The 21,987-nt window shown below is 36.7% G+C and overlaps 1 protein-coding gene across 26 annotated transcripts in view; it reads left to right on the forward strand.

Moving 5' to 3' along the window:
- LRRC4C (leucine rich repeat containing 4C) overlaps positions 1 to 21,987 on the forward strand; it is a 1,388,209-nt gene that overhangs the window by 5,732 nt on the left and 1,360,490 nt on the right. The window contains exon 2 of one of the 26 annotated variants that reach the window (XM_058305527.2): positions 191 to 227. The exons of the other annotated variants lie outside the window; for them this stretch is intronic. The gene's annotated coding sequence lies outside the window, so the exon portion shown is untranslated. The remainder of the gene's footprint in view (positions 1 to 190; positions 228 to 21,987) is intronic. 26 annotated transcript variants of the gene reach the window in all.

The following is a 21,987-nucleotide window of genomic DNA, read 5'->3' on the forward strand; positions in this document are numbered from 1 at the left end:
AGACTCTTTCTCGGTGCAGCCTAAGCTCCCTTTCCAGATGTCACCTCAATTATGCTCACAAATTCCAAAGTGATACTGAATGTAAGTCGTGGAAATCATATGCAGCCATCCATAAATGGTTAAAGAAACACAATTGAGATGTCAGCAAGTGGTGCTAACAATGTTCGTTACCATTTTGTTTTGTTCACAGTCAATAAAAGGATGCCTGTTTGCCACACACGTCCCAGGTAAAAGCCCTGTGATCATTGCTGGAGGGACTACAGAAGGCCTCTGCTCATGTTTCTTTGCAGCAATTCCTGCATTAGAACGGGATTTGCTGCAGTCTTCAAGGTTGCCCCCTGGAATTTGGACTTGATGGTTAAATAGAATTAAGATTCCACTACCAGAATCTGACCTGTGTGGGGCTGTGTCATTATGTCTGACCTTTATTTATTTCAAGAACATATTGCAAAAGATGTAAAAAACCTTGTTCCTATTACTGTAGCTGAGCTGAACTGTCAGTGAGGAGTCCAATTCTGCTTTGCTAACTCTGCACGGCTGGTACCACTCGACCCAGGTATTTCTGTTCTGCAAAGTCAGCCTTTCCCTGTGCATGCAGGGAACAGGGTTTTGTCCTTCAAGATTGTGGGTTCTTTCTAGCCATATAATGATTGAATGAAGTCCATTTTGTGGCTTGCTAAGAAGAAAGAAAAGTTCCATGCTTCCTTATCTTAAGATGTGCCAGCCCTGTATTGGTTAGTTTACATTATATAGTATATATTGTTTATTTATCCTTCTCAAAAAATCAGTGAGTAAATATTATTACTCCCATATCATGGATGAGGCACAACATGATTTATTTCTTTGCACAGAATTCTTACTCATTCCAAAGTTCGTCTGCATCGTTCTATGCTATGCTTTCTTTTATCTTGTAAATCCAACACATCTTTTTAAAATAAATGCCTGAATATAGACATTCCAGAGAAAACCTTATTTGAACAGACATAATCTTGTTCCCATGACAGGACCAACTCAGTCAGTTGAAAGATGTGGTCTCAATGTCTCTAAGTCACCTCTGAAGGGTCACCTTCATGAAATGATAGGTTCCTGATATAGTACATCATCTGAGCCACATTTTGTGGTCTTTGGCAGAATCAGTCACTTAAAACAGATCTTTAACTTTGATAATTATGTCTGATAAGGCTGCATGATATCATATGGGAGACTGAAAATATTATAAAATTAATGCAGTTACAGGGCTCAGGACAAAATAAATGAAAGTCTCTTTATAACAGTAGGTAGTAAGTGGAATTGGATAGCATTTGGTAGAGTGCACTTAACGGGTAGTATCTCTCAATATGTTTATCTACTCATTAGTTACTTTTGTACCTGTATTTCCTTACCTTACTTTGCAGGGCATCATAAAGATTAAGAAAAATAACAGGTATAAAGTACCTAGAACAGAGTTTGGATTTTGCTCAAGAAAGGATAGATCATTATAATAATAATTGTATTTGTTTACTTATAATTATTTTTACTGCCAGTAGTACTAATTATGACTATAATTTATCAATCTCTGTTTGCATATGAACCTTCTTAATCTCAACAGTGCCAGGGGGTTATACAAATTGTCACATCACATGAATGAACAGAAAAAAGAATAGGTTTACCTGCCTGGTCGTAAAAAATACGAGAGAGGAAGAAAATTATCTTTCAGCAATATTGATGTCAGTGGGGAATGTTTTGATGGAAAAAGAGTGATTTGGTGCAGAGCATTCAAGGAGACTAGAGAAACAAAGAGAACCAAGTCAGAATTTCTTGAGCTGAGGAATTCTTTTTGAAGTCAGATTCTAACATGCTATTAACTTGAGAATGCAGTTCAGTTTTTGGCTTTAAGCAGGAGAAAGGGCCACATTTTGAAAGCTTTCTTGATAAAAAGAAGAACTAAAAATCTTCCTTTTATTTTATACTGTCAAAGAAAAGTGAAAATGTCAACTCTACTTCTCTCAATCCTCACGGATATTCTGTAGTTTTTGTACAGAATGCAGATACTGAAATTATATTTTAATCAGATTTTAGTGTCTTTTTTAATATGAGCAAACAAATTAGCATTGTAAATATTTGATGGTAGCTTATTCAAGGCTGAGTGATGTTTCATTCCTTATGCACATTCTTTTGATTTTTTTATTCCTGTTGTAAGTAACAAGTCACAGAAGTAGGAGCAAGTCAACACACAAAGCAAGGTATAATTCTGTTGGAAAGTATGATTTGAATGAAAATCTGTGACCATATATTCTTGGAGATTAGTCAGTACTCAGTATGGAAGAATTGTTTCTGAAAAGCTTTCCCATAAAACTTGAGATAGATGTTTGTATAACAGACTAATAAAATGTGTGAAAACATACTCTTTCCTGAAAACCTGAAAACAAGAAAATGATTAGTAGAATAAACAGTGCATGGATTTGCTTAATTTTTCCTGTTGTAGACATTCACCCTGTATGATGACAATAAACATTCTGAATATACATATACACAAAGGAAAAAACAAAAAAAACAAACAAACAAAAAAAAAAAACACCTCCATTCTCCCTTCTTTAACAGAAAAGTCATGCTTAAATGTGACTTTCACCCAGGATCTTTCATCAACCAAAGAACTTAAGCATTAAACATTTTATCAACTAACCCATTCTGATAAGATAAGAAGAGATACACAAGTGGTTCAAAAATGTGAGAGTCTGCTCACTGCAAACACTCATGAACTTGGTTATAGCCAGCCCATGAATGACTAATTCATATATTCATCTTGGTTGATGCTCCCTCCTTCATATGTCTTTCCTTTTCTTGAACCATCATGCCTCACTGCCTACCACTGCAGCAGATTCCACCAGATGTGTCTTTGCCACCTAGTTTGATTTTCATTTCTCCCATCACTGTAGTCACTGCTGCACTTTTTCCAAGTTTTCACTAAATGGAATTCTGTTCTCCCCACCTGGTACACATTCTTTCCTAAGACTCATTTGGCATCATGGTTTATTTGTGGATTTTGTGGGGTTTTTTTTTGCTGTTTAAATCCGTATTGTTTTTACTGAATTTCTGAACTATATAATGGAGTCTAGTTCAAGATTGTACTTATATAAGTAAAACAGAAAGCTCAAGGAATGTTCTTGTGGATAATATTGCTTTTCTTTGCTTCTGTGGTCAATTCAATGGTGTCAGTCATTCAGTGTGTGTTTATTGAACACCTACAGAGTTCAGCATTGTATCAGAGTTATGGTGTGGAGCACAAAGATATGATTTTTTTCCCCTTCAAAGATGTTAATATATTTTTGTTGATGATACATTGGCAAAGGAGACATTGGCTTAGTAGACAGCATGGGATTAAGAACTAAAAAAATATACAATCAATATGGGCAATTTAGAGAAGGGAGTTATTACTGAGGGGTTTGTGGTTTGGGAAGTTTAAGGAAGAATAGAGAACTTGGGTTGGGCTCTGAATAAATACTGTGAAGCAGAGAACATTTTGGAAGAGTGATTTTAAAAAATCAAGGACTGTGAGTATATCAGTGTGAATAAACTGAATGAAATTTATCCAATATTATTTGGTGGGTAAGTTAAAGATATGGCTTGGTGGCTTGAAGAGGACCTTAAAATTTTTCACAAAAAGTATACCAATATCTAGTACATATTGAGCCATAGTATCTAGTCAATGTGTTAGTAACCTCAGATAAAGAAATCAAACCTCAGACAAGTTGTAATTTGCAGAAGGCAAGGAGTCACTACCCACAGCTCTGCCTTGATTCATCTAACTGCAAAGCTCATGCTCCTTGGTTCCTCCAATTTTGGGCATTATCCTGCCAAACACATAAAGCCAAATGCAGATTTCTATATTTTTCTGTATCACCTTTTAAATGTTTCTGCACTCTTTGGAGTAAAAATTGTTTTCCATCTTGCTATGGCATTTTTACCTTCAACAATTTTCTCTTACTCCTTTCCTCTTCTACAATGATTGCCAAAAAGAAAGTCTGGAAACAAAGATACGTAGAAATTCTCATCTGTCTATTATCCTCAGATTTTCTTCCCTTTCAAGACCTGAGAATATCCCTTTCCTCTTACATTCTCTGAAGAGGGAGCTAGTGCCCTATACAGATGGTCTTTCAGACAGACAGATGGTCCAACCATCTCTAGTGGTCTGTTCTAGAGGGAAACGTCTAAGAACTTCTAATTCAGAATAGAACACTCCTTAACACAACTCTGAAGAATTGATTGAAAGGCCATTCTCTGACAGTCTTCTTTAGTTTTGAATTCTTAAAAAGAGGAGAGACTCTTTTTGCTGTGAATAGATAGTTTATCTTTCTCTCAAGCCAGAGGGAAGACAGTTCTATCACACAAAAAACTTTATAAATTGACCAAGACTTCATTTGTCTTAGCTTAGGGTATGGGTCCAAGGTAGGAAACTAGGAGAAGCAAAAAGGAGCTGATTTGAAGATAGTCAGCTGTAATTCTAGACATTTCATCTACTTAAAGAAGAAACGGATTTTTGCCTGTTAAGAGCTAACTACTTAATCACGTTGAATTGTTGGTCATTACTACCAGTCTGTGTGTAACCCCAATAGAGTCACCTTTTATACTTCTGGTTGAATAACACCTTGGCCCTTTTGCCTGATAGAGTAGAGATGAAAGATTCAGGCATAGAAAAAGAGGTTAATTTTCTCTCCCTCTCTAGGTCTGGGGATAGTTCCAGAAAAACCTGCTATCCCCAATGTCTGTTTTATTCACCCTTATTAACTGCAATGGTGGTTAGTAATTTGAAGATCCAAATTATAATGGAATCTTTCCTTACTCCTTTCATCTAGCACTCCTACCAAGTAGAGTCCACAAAAGATACAAAGAATGTCAGTGTCAGGCAACAACTCCAATCTCTGACATTTGAGCAGACTATCTTCTCAACTCTAGTTCTATATACCTAGAGTTTTAAGCAACCTAGGGCTTCAGATTAGAGGCATCACTTCTGCTAGCCCCAGCCTTGCATAAGTGAAGAAGAGACAGAAGCATAATAAACTCCAAGATTCTCCCAACCTGCAAATCCCACTTATATATTTGGCAACAAATTTCTCTCTCATTAGAAGTAATTATCTTTAAGAAAGGGCAATGTTCTTATCTGCCAAATGGAATTATGATAACAATTAGCATTTATTCAGCATTTACCATATATCTAGGACTTTATATTCATCATAAAAAATTTTTATCTTTCCCCAAAACACCATAAAGTAGATATGATATATCTTTTACAGATAAAAAATTTAAGCTCAGAGAGGTTAAATAAATTGCCAAGATCACAGAGATAATAATACATAGCAGAGGTCTGGCTGAATCAAATGTCTACGTTCAAAAATATTATAGTATATTGCCTTCTAAGTCATTTAAAAAAATGTAATTCTTCCTTTAACAAGGGAATATGTGAGCTTCTATGTTAGGGTATATAAGAAAAAGCTTTGTAAACTTTAAAACTCTTTGCAAATGTTAATCATTGTTATGTTCTATCTTAAAATTACTTATGAATGACATTACATATATTTATATAGCGCAGTATAACAAATAGCTAATTAAGGGGCAATCATTTCTCATTTTTAAAGCAGAAATATTTTGGATGCTTATGAAATAGAGCTCCAAAAACAGATGTGTGCAGCAGCCTGGCTTGTGTGACTGGTGAAATACAGTAGAACCTGACTAAATTACACTAATGAGTTGGAGACCCATTACAAATCATCACATTTGGCCAATTACTGAAGGGGTAACATAGAGAAAAAGACTATTATGCAAAGAGAACCAATAAAAAAGGAAGGCAAAGTTTCAAATAAGCCTAAAAGATGTTAAACACACACACACACACACACACACACCCTTCACAGTAGGTTGTCTCTAGAAGTTGTTCCTCACATATTCTTAGAGGCAAGACTTCTGCATCCCAAATTCTCCCAGTAAACTGATTTAGGGAACAAAAATTAATACGAAATTATCTATCAAATTCCTTGTGATGCTAAATTCTTACTCCTTAGAAACTCAAAGAACCATATATTATATATTTCAAATTATTAATATTAATTATTTCTCATGAGGGGATTAAAAGTTTCAAAATGGGCTGAGTAGAATTTATCATTAGAAATCACACAATTGCTTAGTTACATACTGCATTTACTGTTACTACTTATTGAATGCTCTATGCCAGGAAGAGGGATGCACAGATTTGAGTATAATAATTGTTAGTATAAACATGTGTAGGTAATAATCTTATTGTATCTATTTTACAAGTAAGGAAACTGAGGCTTAGAAAGCTTAAGTCGCTTGCCAAAGGTAGTGCAACTAATAATTTTCAGAGCTTGGATTTGAGAAGATACAGGTTTGTTTTGAAGGAGTTTATGGTCTACCAGATGGATGGTCACATTCATAGCATGCTTTATGCTAAAATGATGGCTTTTCAGCCCACATCCTCTGCAAAGCTAAAACAATGGCCTCCCTGCTTTTTTAAACTTATTAGTAGGCTTTGATCAAGTTGTTCACTGTGATATGATTTTTGCTTTAGTTTCAGATTTGTGGCTTCAGAATTGCCTTGCACTTTACCCTGTATCTAAGAACTTTATTGTTAAATTTAAAGTAGGCTAATTTTTGGTGAGTATAGTCTAGCAAAAATGTAACTACAGAATTCTTGGTAAGGTAAAGGACCACATTTGTCCTGAATGCTCTGTGGGATATTGCAAAATATGGTCACAAATTCCATGCTGCCTTGTAGGTACATTTTTTTGAAGTGTGACTCCCATGAAGAAGTAGGATTTGTTTCCTCACCCCTCGAATCTGGGCTGTTCATTTACTTGCTTTGGTAGAATGTGGCAAAAATGGCATAACATAACCTATAAGAGTAGGTCTTAAAAAGTCTTGCAGCTTCCACTTTCTCCCCTAGAAGTGCTGTCCCAAGACCATTATGTAAGGAAGCCCATCCAGCCTACTGGGCGCCCATTACTCCTCCATTTCTTACTTCTGTTAGCCATCACTTGCTGCCAGACACTTAATACAGTTGAGGAGAGAATCTGGGCAAAACCAGCAGAGCAACTGCTCATCCATTTTAGAGAATGGTTAAGTATAAGAAATCATTATTCTAAGTCTCAACACATTAGGTGGTTTGTGACACCACAACAGTTAATTATAATGGGATTACCTACTACACGAGCATTATATATATATATATATTTTAAAAGATTTATTTATTTATTTCTCTCCCTCCCCCCCTTCCCAGTTGTCTGCTTTCTGTGTGTTCTTCTGTGACAGCTGCTATCCTTATCAGCGGCACCGGGAATCTGCATTTCTTTTTGTTGTCATCTTGTTGTGTCAGCTCTCTGCACGTGCGGTGCCATTCTTGGGCAGGCTGCACTTTCTTTCGCGCTGGACGGCTCTCCTTACGGGGAGCACTCCTTGCATGTGGGGCTCCCCTACGTGGGGGACACCCCTGCGTGGCAGGGCACTCCCTGCGCGCATCAGCACTGCTCATGGGCCAGCTCCACAAGGGTTAAGGGGGCCCAGGGTTTGAATGGCGGATCTCCCATGTGGTAGGCGTATGCACTATCCATTGGGCCAAGCCTGCTTCCCAGTATTACATATGTTAAGTTTTATATTGGGGTGGGAATGGATTTATGAGTTTCCCAAGTAGTTTTCTTCTGTGATTTCTTTAAAAAGAATAACTGAATACAGTGACCACAGATTTCTTCATCTGTGTAGCTGCTACTATAAAAATTCTAGGCTCTGCTAATTGATAACTTGACATTCAATCACTTTCCTTTTATAATGTTGTTTTTTGAATTATTATTACTTATTCATTCAACAAATAAATATTTAAAACCAACTTTGTGCCAGACCCCGCACTCTGCATAAGTAGTATCATTTCATTATGAGCAGTTGTGATATGCAAAGGAAACCTGAATTTTCCCCAAACACTTAGGGTATTGTGTTTTTTGTTTTTATTTATGGATTTTAAAAATTTATTTATTTCCCCTTCCCATCCCCCCACCCCCAGTTGTCTGTTCTCTGTGTCCATTTGCTGTGTGTTCTTCTGTGCCCACTTGTATTCTTGTCAGCAGCACCCGGAATCTGTGTCTCTTTTTGTTGTGTCATCTTGTTGCATCAGCTCTCCGTGTGTGCGGCACCATTCCTGGGCAGGCTGCATTTTTTTTGGCTGGGCACATGGGGCTCCCCTACATGGAGGACACCCCTGCGTGGCACGGCACTCCTTGCGCACATCAGCACTGCACATAGGCCAGCTCATCACACGGGTCAGAAGGCCCTGGGTTTGAACCTTGGACCTCCCATATGGTAGGTGGATGCCCTATCAGCTGGGCCAAATCTGCTTCCTGGTATTATGTTTTAACCCCCCTACACACACACAGACACACACAGACACACACATACACATATACTCAGTCATTCATCTTCATACCCTGTGAAGTCCTTCCTGCTTCTTCATGTCTTTATTTCAGGGAAGAAAAATTACCCTCTTTGAGTATGTTAGAAAATAACTTTGTTTGCATGTTTTATTCATATATGTACATATTTAATTTTCCTAGTAACCCTGTGGGAAATGGTTACTTTTAACCATTTTAAAGATAGGAATACTGAGGCTTAAAAGGCTAAGCTATGAGTTCAAGGTTATGCAAAATGTAGATAGAGAACTCAAAATTCAAAGATTGTCCTCTTACTTTGAATCCCAGGATCTTTTCCCTGTACCATAGATCCTGAGTGCAAGTAGGACTATGATACCAGTCCCACTGCCCTCTATTTTGTTTCCCTTTCTTTCTCTTTCATTTTTTCCTCTTTTTCTTCCACCACTCCCTTTTACAAACTGAGCTGTTCCCATAACTCTTTTGATAGTTGGAATTTTCCTTATCATTTCTATTAAGCAGCCATTGAAAGAAGGGGACATTGTACTCTAGAAGTTCAAAACCACTTGCTCTCTCAGAAGGGACATACAGCTTACCTCAGAATATCCCTACTGTGATGACATGGCTTCTGATTTGCTGTAAGGTTACCATTTATTCAGGACAAAGGTGTCAAGAGAATAAGCTCTTGGGAGAAAAGATCTTCTCATTAACCCCTCATGTGATATTTCTTGGGAGATACACAATGTCTGCTTAGGGCAGCATCAGCTTAACACATACTTAAAAAAAAGAGATCTGGTGAATCTAAGGTTGCTTGTTCAATATCCCTTTCTTCTAGTCCTGATTTGCTGCCAAAGGTAAAGGAAAAAGGGAGAAATTAAGGGAGATTCTTCACCCCCATAGCAAAAAATATACCTCAATTTTATTTACTTTTTCACATTCCTAGACATAATTTTTTTTCTCCTCTAAAATCCTGTTACCCCATCTGATTTTGTGCTCAAGGCTACATAGCCAATGTCTTTCTTCATAAACCCCTTTGGTTAATGCAGGCCAACTGAGACCTCTAACCAGAAACTGTAAGCCAGAAGCTTGCATAATTCATCTTCAACTTGATAGCAGTCTCAGTTCAGTGATTTATGTACTAGATGACCGAGGAGACCTTTCATGAAGGCATTACTCATTATTATTATTATTCATCTTCATAGACACTCTATTCTAGAGTTACTGGCCTGCCAATCTATATAGACATCCCATAGCTTTAGAGTTTCTGAAATTTTCTCTTGCTTATGTAATTTTCTTTTGCTCCACTTCTAAGAGATGCTGCTCTGAGGTTTCCCTTAGATCTTCACATTGTAGTCACAAATGCCCAAAATACATACCCAGACAACAAAGGAAAAGGTCATATAAATTTGAGCCTAACTCTGTTTTTTTCTGTCAGCTAATTGGTCACTTTTAGGCCATTCACTCTTTTCAAGATTGCTCATCCAAGACAGCACTGATATTTTAAGATTAGCCTAGCACCTACGTTGAACCAAAAAATAATATGCCGAACTAAAAAAAAAACCTGAACTTGAAATCAGAAATAGAATTTCTACCATTTCATAGCTCTAGGACCTAGGGCAAGTTACTTGCAATCTCTAAACTCAGCTTCATCCTTTGTTGAAAGGGGATCAAAGCTTCTTTAAAAGCACTGTCTGCAATGTAAACCACTTCAGTTTGTATATATTAAGTATTGTTAGTGTTAGGTAGGATTTTGAAGAGAGATCAACTATTTCAGATGATGTACTCTAGGCATCTAAGGGCTAGCTTCAAAGCAAGAAAGCAACAGCAAACAGAAGACAATTGCTGAGTGTCTTGACTTATAGTAACTACTTTTGAAATTAACTTATCTCTATGAAATTAGCAATTTTTTTTATGTCAATACTTAAGGTAGAAAAATGTAGATAAACTGAGACAGTCACACATAGTTGTAGCAGTGCATATTGGTATAACCCTTTAAGAAAGCAGTTTGACTTTAAATATTATAGATAACAGAATTGTTCACTTGCTTTGATCCCCTTCTGGAATTCCATCCCAAGAAATTATGAAAAACACAATATGCATGAATATGATAAGAAACATATATATTGTTTTTAACAGTAAAAACTGACAATGACTTCTGTGTCAAACAAAAGGATATGAGTAAATTAATTATGCACAGATATGAGGGCTACTAAAAATTATGACCCAGAAGACTTTCTAGAATGAAATTATATGAAGAAAACTTACGTGCATAAGTAGATTTGAAAGACTGAAAACCAATATATTAAAATACTATTCATGGTCCCACTGTGAGATTTTTTTTCATTTCCATTAGTTTAGGGTTTTACTTTTGAGGGCAGAAGATGTTTGGATCAGTTAATATAGCTCTTGCATGCAAGTTACAGAAATCTGATGCCAGAATTCTGAATCAGAGTTTTTTATTCTCACTTAAAAGTGAGTCCAGAAATAGTAGGTAGCTGCCCTTGGTTCTGTAGCTTAACAGTATCAGGGTCAGTGATTCTGTTGGCCTTTCTTTCTTGGTTGCTACATGATTGCTGAAGCTCTTACCATCTTTTCTACATTCATGGCAAAGGCAATGAATAAGGGTGATGCGACCTGCCTGATGCATCCCTTTAAAGTGTCTGAATTAGCACTCTGAATAGCCTTCCCTTCCTAGAATAGAGGCTGGGAAAGCAGCTTACAGGTGAGAAGGAAAAAGAGGATTGAGAATAACTTTGGGGTGGCCAATAAACCATGTCTTCATAATGGGCAACTATGACACAGGATCCGAGGTGGTCTCAGTATGAACATCTACCTACTTGTAGTACCCAGAGGAAATCCCAGCTCCCTGCCGATAAGTCTGCCTTGGTTAGCCCGTGTTCTAGTGATCACTATTTTTCTTCTACCACACCCTTAGTTCTACCTAGGTCTGTGAGGCTAGAAGCAGTAGAGCAGTTGAAGCTAAAGAGAGGAGGCCCAGGAAGAGATGAGCCACATGCCTGACCGCCCACAGCTGAGCTCAGGGAGAAAGTGAGCCTGGAGGAGAAAGCAGAGGTCAGGATCAGGATCTACCCGCAGCTGACTTTTGGTGAGAAAGCATATGTGATGACACCTTGATTTGAACATTTTCATGGCCTCAGAACTCCAAGCATTTACCCTATTAAATTCCCTTTATGAAAGCTAACCTGGCTTTTGGCATTGGCAGTCTTAGTAAACTAAAACAGCATGGTACTTTTCATCCAACAGATTTTTAGATTCAATATATTTAACTGATTTATTGTTTCTTAAACTGAAATCCATGATAAGAAAAGCATCGACGATTATCTATTCCCCCTTCTTAAATGCTGGGCATTGAAACATCATTTTGGGAAGTGAAAAGTACTAGTTTCAGGGATGCTTTCAGTATGAACAGAGTTTTCTACTCAGTTCATGGGAAACAATGGTAGAGGTGATTTGAAGCTATACAGTAGTCTGCAAAGAAAGAAGATTTGGAAAAGCAGTATTTTAAAAGCTGAAATCAACAGACTTTCTGAAGTAAAAGTTAGTGTTGTAAAAACAGGTTCCCTATGATGTTTATGGCCACTGATAATATTTTGGTACAACATCAGGCAGTGGAGGATATTGACTCATGTCTGAAAAAGATTCTCTGCTTTTTCTGGCCAAATATGTGGATCTTATTGCCACTGTGGGACTTTCACGAGGCAAGGGTTTGTTTATTCAAGTAGTTTCTCCATAGATGGGTTTACATTTCCATAAACAAGATCTGACAATATAATATTGGAATTAGTAGCTTAAGGAAACATAAAACAATAAGAATACATGTAATCTCAGTCCAGGAAGGAGATTGCTTAAAAATTGTGTAGAATTATTTTGAATTTGCTAGAGCCTTTTAACTTGCCTTCAGGGCTATAAGCCAGGGACTTGCAGGAAGGCATGGATGCTCAAGGACCTCAGACTAAGGGTCTGGGCCTTTTCAACATCAACTATCTCCTTTGCCTTGCCAGAATTTCCAGTATTATTCTGAACGCTTATCAAAATAATAGGAGAACCATGGAGGCTTAATTAATTTTTGAAAATATTGGTGACAAATAACATGTTCCTTCTGATATTGGCTTTCTTTAATGGGGGAAAGTCTACCTTAATAGAGTTGCTATGATATGGGTCAATAAAGTTTCATAAAGTAAGATATTACTAGATATTAAGATACTAGCAACATACTAAGAGAAGAAACTATCCCTAGGTCTTATATCTGTGGGAAACATTTCATGCTATTTTTCCTTTACAGAAATAGATAAGAGTCCATCTCTGAAGGCTTTGAAAAGTCATATTAAACCACCCCATTTAATTTTATTTAATTTAGTGTTTTCCAGAACTATTTGATTTTTTTAACATTTAACAAATTACTAGTACACTTTGAAACCCAGTAGGGAAACCATGGCCTACATAATAATTGTACGATGATTGGAAGTATATTTATTGACAAGTACCCATGTGTCTCTTACATGTACATGTGAGGATAAAACATTGCATTATGGAACAATTTTCTGAGGACCCTGAAGCTTTAGGTAGCTACCCATTTTAAATAATAAGCACCTAGCTGAATGCTTGACTCTTAGGTATTTAATAACTATTAACCACTGTTAAGTCAGTAAATGCACATTGAGAAACTAACACCATATTATGCTGAGATATATCATGTAGTTCTCTTGTGTAATGGAATATGAGACCTTCTCGGGTTTAATTTATACCTATATAGTCAAAGAAGAGACTGCATTTCTGAATCTTTGTCAATTATCTTTAATTTACACAACTCTTTACCATAGTAACAGTAGTAGGGTTACCATAAAGTATTATAGGAATCACATTCTAATATCATCCATGCTAATGTTCTGTTGCACATACAACATACATTATATACTAATAGCATCTTGGAAATTCTAGTGCTATCTTTATGCCTGCAACATTGTTCATGTTCTTGTTGATTGTGATGGCAATATGAGGCAGCATCAGCATCCTATCCTAATGGAAATCCAGGAGCATGGACCTTCTGGACTTTTCATTTCTTCTCACTTTCTCAGATGTTGGCCATCTCTCTGGCAGATGAGACTAACCTCTCCATTGTGAAGGGTAGTTGAATGGATTCTCTGGTTTAGAAAATGCAGGATAAATATGAACTGCATTCAGATGCTTCTTCTTTCCCTAACACCTCAGTCTGAAAACAAAACAAAACAAAAAAGGAGGCAAGAATAGAAAGAGTATTCTTAGCTAAACCAGCATGATATAAATGCTGTATTACCAGCTGCTCACCGAGCTGCAGCTGAGCAGATCTGCAGACTTCAAGCTGCCCCACATCCTCCTCTTAATGCTGGTGGGAGAAAATCCCTATGTACTTACCAAGCAGGAAGCCTCACTTACTGAAGCTGACTGTCTAAGAGCAGGTTGATCTCCTTCCCAGTCTCCAAAAAGTAGAAGTTACTAGAATTCAAATGGTAGGAATAGCCATAGACACATCAGAATAGTAATGAGTCCTTCTGTTTGTAACACTTGATAGGCATAGAGTCCTCTATTGGTTGTATAATTTGGGCCTTAAAATCCTGTAAAGGAGATTATTTTGCAGATAACATAAGCAAAGGCTTAAGGAGGCAAAATGATTTGACCAAAGTGTTTAACCATGGATCATCAGAATCAAAGTATGAGGCTGAAGCAGATAAGCAAATAAGCAGGAGCGAAGAACCATTGGTAAAACTTTACTAATACATTCTCCAATAGGGGAAAATCAAGACAGTAATCTATGCTAAGACAGCAGCTTTCAAACATTATTGTTTAAGAAAAAAGTTCCTGGAAGACTGTTGAACAAATGGATTTCTAAGCCGTCCTCCCCCAAAGATGCGATTTTGCAGAGATTTTTCCCCTGGGGTGGGGGAACCAAAGAATGCAGAGTTTTAAAAAGTGTCCTAAGTCAATGCTTTTCAAATTTCAAGTGTAGAAGGGCCTAAGAATGTGCATTTCTAAGAAGGTTTCATATAATGGTTGCTAATGCTGTAGGTATATGGATCATTATTTGAATACCAAGCTTCTAAAAGTGATTCTGATGTTCATGGACCTACAACCATATATGCATGAAAATATGGTAAGGATTCTTCCATCTGCAAATTATGTTGTAAGTTCCATTAGGTGAAATAACACATGAATCTGGCATAGTTTTTAGGCTGAGAATGTTATTAGATATCTGAAATTATGAGTAAGTAGGAGCACATTTCAGAAAAGAAAATAATCATGGAAGCCAGATTTGGGATTTGTATTAATTTTCTTCTTTGAGGATCACAGGTTTGGTTTGAATATATGAAAATTTCATAGACATAAAAAGTGCCAGGGCATGACTAATATTATTGAGGGAATGGGAAGTGTTATCTGACTTCATAGTGATAGCCTTCTTTTTAAAATTACTGGAACATTTTTTTTCCACAATTACATACTTTTGTGCAATTTCACATTTCATATTCTAGTGTTTTTTGAGAATTCACATGATCTCCCTCCTCTAAAATGTTGGGCTAATATTTTGTGATATCAGATATGTTCTTGAGGTATTGAAGGTACAATGTGGAATAAGGTACAATATGACCTCTTGTAGAATCCATCTTGACATTGTACCCTCCCCAACAGTCCTCTCTGTGCAATCTCTTATCTTATAAAACAATTAAGATATATACTTGCTATCTTGATGTTGTTTCTAATTTGCAATCTCAAAGGACTTTTCTTCATGCTATAAAGTGCTTTGGGGGATTTTCATGACACAGTGTGGCTTTATGATGATGTTTCACCCTCACCAACCACAAAAAAAAATGATGTCATCCATATGGTCTCATTATAGCAGACTTAGATTTTGGTGAAGCAAATGGATTTAATTTTAAAACTCCTTCAGACTATTGTCCATGAGGATAGTATTATAGGGAGGCTCCATTTTTTAAAAATGTGGCTTCTTCTATCTATCTATCTATCTATCTATCTATCTATCTATCTATCTATCTATCCATCCACCCACCCATCCACCCGTCTATCTGTCTATCCGTCTATCCGTCTATCCGTCTATCCATCTATCCATCTATCCATCTATCCATCTATCCATCTATCTATCTATCTATCTATCTATCTATCTATCTATCTATCTATCTATCTATCTATCTATCTATCTATCTAACCTATCTTGTCAGCCAATAGGGTGCAGATGCAAAATAACAGAAATCTGTTGGCTTTTAGAAAGGGTATTTATCTGGGATAGAGGCTTATAGTTACCAGGCCATAAAGCATAAGTTACTTCCCTCACCAAAGTCTATTGCCATGTGTTAGGGCAAGATGGCTGCCAATGGTTGCTAAGAATTCAAGCTCTTTGGGTTGCTCTCTTCCTGGGGCTCTGTTTCTCTTTGTGCTCAGCACTGTGCTCTGTCCACAAGGCCGGCTGTAGACTATCAGGCAAATGGCTCTGTCTCTCTCTCCAGGGCTTCTGTCATGTCCAAGGAGCCACTTCTATTTCTCTGTGCTTTTCTCCTTTGTCTTCACTTCCTGGGCTCCAGCTCCAAACTCCAAACTCTGTCTTTTGCCATGTCTTTTTCTCTGTGATTCCCTACCCTGCGAGGGGTGGGGACTCAATGCCCTACTGACATGGCCCAATCAAAGCCCTAATCATAACTTAATCAATTAAAAGTGGTACCGCTGACAGACCAGTTTACAAACATAATCGAATAACTATTTTTTAATTCATAAACAATGTCAAACTGCTACACTGTCTATCATAAAATTTCCCAATTTCCTCGTTTTCATTTCTTTTACCACCTTGTCTTCCACTTTTGGAATTATAGAATAACCTAAAAACTTCTGGTTTTCAGAACGTATACACCTACAACATTCTTTTAATAATTAAAATCAGATTATTCCTGATGTTATTGTATCCTATTAACAACAGTATCCAAGGAAGCATTGATTTTTTTCTTCCCTTCTAGTCTTGCCAACTTTTACCCTTGCTTATTTCTAGCAATAAAATCAGTTGATCAACTGCTTTGCACTGAAGTGTTAATGACAGATACAGACTTTTGTGATACTCACCCAGGGAAATTTGTATCTTGATGTAGAAACAAAATCTTGTGGTCAAGTTTCCATTATGTAACATGTAATTTCTGACAAAAAAATTGATGAGGTAGCTTGTCTTCTTGAAGTAAAAGAGACTCTGAAATCACACACAGATAGTGATTACTTAGTTCACCTTACTTTCTTTTGTGTATGTGTTTGTGTACATGCATTTTAAAAAATTAGCTATTTATTGTCTCCTTTATTTTCATCCCAATGTTTTCCAAGTTCCAGAAACATCAAGATTCTAACAGTTATGCATAAGAGATCATTTCACCCTAGCTTCTCTCACTGGTTACCACCAATAGTACACACAGTCACCTGCCCATTTGGAGAAGATGAGTCAAGTTTTGCATGGTTCTTCAGGGTTTCATGCTCCTGGACTTGACCAGTAGATGTCTCTGTGATTACCTGCTGGATCAAATCAAAGTGCACACTCCACTACAGAAGCAAAAGTGGGCCTTTGTCTTATCCTCTAACATCAAAATACCTATTATCATTAAAGTGGATTTCTCCAAGTAAGCACACAGTAGTTCCACTAACCAATTAATTATTTGGCTATCTTTGTGTGTTTATGGGACTTAGTATGCACAAGGGCAAGTCCTTCAATCTTCAAGAGAAGCTGTGAGCAGATAGTACCACATGAGTGTGCACATACACCCAAAAAGCACATACACACATAGCGTGTGTATACACACACACTGTCTCTCTCTCTCGCTCAAAAATCTTCCTGCTTATCAGGTAGATAGAGAGACAAAATAACCAATCTTAGAACCCTAAAGTCCTATGGTTAAGAATATTTTGTTTACTAATTTAGTTTTTAAAATGAAACAGCTGAAATTGTCGGTGGATTTATGCATGCAGGTGGCCATACATTATATCTTTGTTGTTGGACCAGTCATACTAAGAGGAAGTCTCCCTCTTTCTTCCTTCCCTCCCTCCCTTCCCTGCTTCTCAGGAAGTATCTGAGGTTAAAAGTCTGTTGACATCCCCCCCCCATTGTACATTATATTGGAGTTTGTCAGTTCATGCAAGATTCCGTATTGGTATTATTTTTAATCCTAGTGCTTAAAAAGTGCCTTACATAGTAGATTGTCAATAAATATTGGTGAAAGGTGAATGGGTAAAAAGAAAAATCTATATATATGGTAGAAATGTGAAAATTCATGTTAGCTATACAATTGATATGAGTAAGTGATTAATACATATACATATATGTATATAAATACATATGCACATATACATAATACAATGTATAACTACATTTCAAATATTATAAATTAATACATTATAATCTGTAAAAAATACTTTTTTTGTTTTTAAGGTTATTGATTAATTCAAATTCGGCTGATAACACATGCTCTGGTCAATTGTGTGTTGCAAACAATTTATTAAACTTCCTTAAAAAGTACTGTACAAAAATCTACCTACAGGGGTGTGCTCCTTATCTGAATTCTGTTCATCATTTATGTTGTGGTAGGGGAAATCAAGAAAAAAAAGTAAGATGAGAACATCTAGTTAAGTAAATGCCCTTAATGCCATGTACTAATGAGTAAAGAACAATTTCTATTATGCATGTAGGTGCACTCAAAATGTTTGAAAACAATGTCTTTTTAAAATTAGAGTAACATACTTCCTTTATAAGTATATATTTTCTAGTTATTTATGAGCAAGTCCTTTTCTCCATAAGAACATAAAAACAAAACTGAGCTCTGTTCCTGCACAGTTCAAATGAACACAGATTCTGCACTGTGGATGCAGGAAGATAAAACATCTCCTGTTTACCCTCAAAGTCTTTTATATTGGTGATTCCCTGTGCATTTGGTCAGTAGCACAGTATGTCACCACAATCTCCTTTTGAATTCCTGAAACATAGCCATTTCCGGAGGGTAAGTACAATAGTTGTATAGGAACTGGCACACAGCAGCCTGAATTCATTCTTTAGTTATCTGAAAATTACCAAAATTTCTAGAAATTTCATAATTTTACCTATATTGCTTCCAAGTATGAAAGGAAGAGACAAAAGGGAATCATGGTGATTGTCAATTCTGTTTGGTATAAAAATGGCTATGATAACTAATAATTTTCAATCACTTACTTTGAGTTGTAAATAATAGGCAATGTATTTTTAGCATTTATTGACTGCCTGTTATACACAGGTCACTGTTCTGATGACCTTTGTAATTAAATAATTTATTCTTTGAAGCCAACCCTATTACAAGAAGCTGAGATATATAAATAATAAAAAACATATTAGGAAGTACAGAAATTGAACTTGAACTCAGAAAGTTTAGGTCTAGAAGTTGTATTCTTAAGCTCTATGCAATTGCTTCCTTCCACACAAAGTTTTTGATGTATATTGTTGGTGTGGTTGCCTTAATTGATATGATTGACCCTCTTTAACTGCTTATTACACAAAGGCATCATCTGAAAAAAAAAAACTATTTGGCTAGAATGCCATTAATCTTATTTGGAGCTTCTACTCTTCTTCCATCTCAGCTCAACAGGGACTTTTTCACTTTAAAGTTCATGGGTTTCAAGCACCAGGCAGGTAGAAAATGAAAGTCTTCTTTATCTACTACTGCACTGTAGGTCTTTTGTTGGTGCTCCTGCTTATTCACTGCTGTAGCCATGTTCTTGCTAGCTCTTTACCTTATAAGCAAAAGCGATGCCCTAAGTTTTGGCACTAAGGTTACATATTTTGTTTCACACCCACATGCCCTGTAATAATTCCCACAAAGCAAGAACAGTCTACAGGTTTTCTGGATTCAATCACAAGTTGTGATAATGGGAGTCTTCACCAAACCTCCTGCAGTCCAGATTCCTCGTTCCTTAATGGCAAGTTTCCCATTGCTATGTTTGTTTACTTCTCTTGCTTTTGAAGTTTAGTCAGGGCTACCCAATCCCATCAAAAGCATTCCTTGGAATGAACCACCAAAGATTATGGCAAGCTTCAATCCCTTTCCTCCACCAAGACTGACTGTACCCTGTGCAGACGATTTACCTCCTCTCCAGAATCCTTCATACAAAGACTAGAAGCAATGTTTGTTCAATCATATATTTCAACTTCGTGGCCTTTATGAGACTATTCAATTACATCTGTCTGCCTCACTAGACTGAAAGCTAGGGCACTCAATGTCTAGCTTAATGTCTGGTATAAAATAGTCAATAAATATTTGTAAAAGGAAAGAAGGAACAGAGGAAGGGACTATAAAGGGAAAGGAATAAGGAACATTTGCACTTCCCCTAGAGTGAGATAATCAACAATGATGACAACACTCATAATATCTGCAATTTAAGAGAAGCTTCTTAAACCTCTCCATGATATGATGTTTCACAGAATTCCAAGATAATTTCTATTCTAAAATACTACTTCTTCTTCTACTAATTATTATTATTGTATTACCTTTCCCTCACTAAACATTTCATTATTATTAGGTAGAAAGCTGAGGCCCCACAATAATACTAATAAACATCTGAAACTTACAAAACAAAAAAGCGATAACTTCCTTTTTACTATCTATGTATTTGTCTTTTCCCCAAACTACTCCCATGAAGTAAATAGTACTATCACCTCCTTAGATGTTCAAGTCAAGAATCTAGAAGTTAATATTAATTCCCCTTTTTTTCTCACCTTTTACATCCAAATCCTTAGCCAAACTTTTAGCCAGTTTTGAGAGTCAACCTCAGAACAGAAATTAGAAACATGCTCAAAATTCCCTTGTGGTTCCACCAGCCTTTGAATTAAAACCGAACTTTTTAACAATTCAGGTTCCCCACTTTCTATTCTTGTTCTAGCCCTGATCAAGATGGCAGGGTAATATGCTTCCTCACATCTCTGTTCCCTTACAGAAGCTTTGAACAGCCAGCAAGAACTGGTGGAAACATCCTACCCAAAGATCCAGAAAACAATGTAAAGGAATACAGTGAGCACTGAATCAAGAAAAAAGAGTACTTAAAAGCAATAGGCTCTCGTGATAACCTAGCTGGCCCCTGTCCCACCACTTACTGGCACTCAATGTGGAGCCAGATCATATTTCCAGTGCACCTCTCTGGTCCAGCTTCCAGAGGGAGGAGAGTTGTCCCTGTGTACATACTACGAACATGTATATCTGGTCCAATCTGTTTGATGGGGCTTGAGAAACTTGTCCTGTGTGTAGAAAGCAATTCACACATCTCTCCTATAAAATGCTATGGGAAAGTGGTCAATAGATGCCTGGGCAATGGATTGTTAGCTGTAAGATATAGAGTGCAGTGCCTAGGACCATGAGGAAAATGTTTTCTAGGGAAGAGGGTACATTCAGAGGAGTGCAAATGAAATTCCTAAGACCACATGTGCATGTCCAGAAAAAGGTGTATAAGCAGAAAGTATCAGGGAGGCTTCTACACATTGGCCTGGAGTTATTATCTAAACTCTTTGCATGGATAAGATCTGAAGGAGATTGCTCTCTCATAGATCAATCTGCAAAAGCTAGAAAGGGTGCTTTCTTTTTTCTTTTGGTTAGCTTCTGGCATTCAAGGAAATCTCATAACACTAGCTGGAAACATGCTTAAGGAACATAGTTTTCAAGTCTATATTCCAGTGGTAACATGTTAAAATATTAAACTCTCCAGGTTTCAACAAAAGATTACAAACATACAAAGAAACAGGAAGTAATGGACAATGCCAAAGATAGATTAAAACTTTAGAATCCATCAATGAGGAGGTCTAGACCTGGAACATATTAGACAAAATTTAAAAAAAAAATGGTCCCAAGTATGCTTGAAGAACTAAATATAAATATGGACAGAGAACTAAGGAAATCAAGCAAATGTTAGATGGACACAAATAGACTGTCAATAGAGAGAAATTTGAAAATGGAACCAAATAGAGCTAAAGACTACAGAGATGAAATTTTACATTCCCTTGAGGGGATCAACAGCAGATTAGAACTGGAAGAAGAAAGAACCCATGAATTTGAAGATAAGACTATTGAAATCGTACAGTCTGAGGAAAAGAAAGAAAGAAAAAAAAAAAACAGAATGAAGAAAAGTAAACAGAGCCTGAGGAACCTATGGGGCATCATTAAACAAATCAATATATGCATTTTGGGAATCCCAGAAGGAGAAGAAAGAGAGAAAGGAGCAGAGAAAATATTTTAAAAAATACTGGCTGAAAATGTCCCAAGTTTAACAAAAGACTTGAATATATCCTCCCAAGATGCTCAACGAAATTCAAGCAGGATGAAACCAAAAAGACCTTCACTCACAACATATAAAACTGTCAGACACTAAGGATAAAGAGAGAATTCTAAAAGCTTCAAGAGAGGCAACATGCCACATGCAAAGGAACTTCAGTAAGATTAAGTGTCAATTTTTCATCATAAAACATTTTGGTTGTTTGAGACTTTACATACCCCAGAGAATCATATTCTTTAAGCTGTACTCCATTCCTGTGGGTATGAAC

This window comes from Dasypus novemcinctus, chromosome 10, assembly GCF_030445035.2.
Source record: "Dasypus novemcinctus isolate mDasNov1 chromosome 10, mDasNov1.1.hap2, whole genome shotgun sequence".
In the NCBI taxonomy this organism is placed as follows: Eukaryota; Metazoa; Chordata; class Mammalia; order Cingulata; family Dasypodidae; genus Dasypus; species Dasypus novemcinctus.